The following is a 288-nucleotide window of genomic DNA, read 5'->3' on the forward strand; positions in this document are numbered from 1 at the left end:
CGGGACAGGAAGGCTGGTTTCTGCTCCCTCGCCCACCTGGTGCGTCTGGCAAGAAGCAAGGTCTCCCCATGGGCTTTGCCCCCATCGGGAGGCGGAGCCTCGTCCCCGAGGCGGCCTCTGCCCCAGGGTACCACCTGGTCAGCAGCAGGGTCTTCACGGAAGTGGCGGGGTCAGGGCCCGAGGTCGAGGCGGTCACCTGGACTCCTGAGCAGACTTGCCGTGCAGTTGTGTGTGTCCTTTGGAGACGAGAAACCAGAGGAGGGAGGTGGTGACGGAGGCCGACCTGGG

General features: G+C 66.3%; 1 protein-coding gene across 1 annotated transcript in view; it reads left to right on the forward strand.

Annotated features, from left to right (window-relative positions):
• The window catches only part of LOC104990972 (extracellular serine/threonine protein kinase FAM20C-like), a 43,552-nt gene that overhangs the window by 17,108 nt on the left and 26,156 nt on the right, over positions 1-288 (forward strand).

The sequence above is a fragment of the Bison bison genome, unplaced genomic scaffold (assembly GCF_000754665.1).
Source record: "Bison bison bison isolate TAMUID 2011002044 unplaced genomic scaffold, Bison_UMD1.0 scf7180017847465, whole genome shotgun sequence".
Classification (NCBI taxonomy): Eukaryota; Metazoa; Chordata; class Mammalia; order Artiodactyla; family Bovidae; genus Bison; species Bison bison.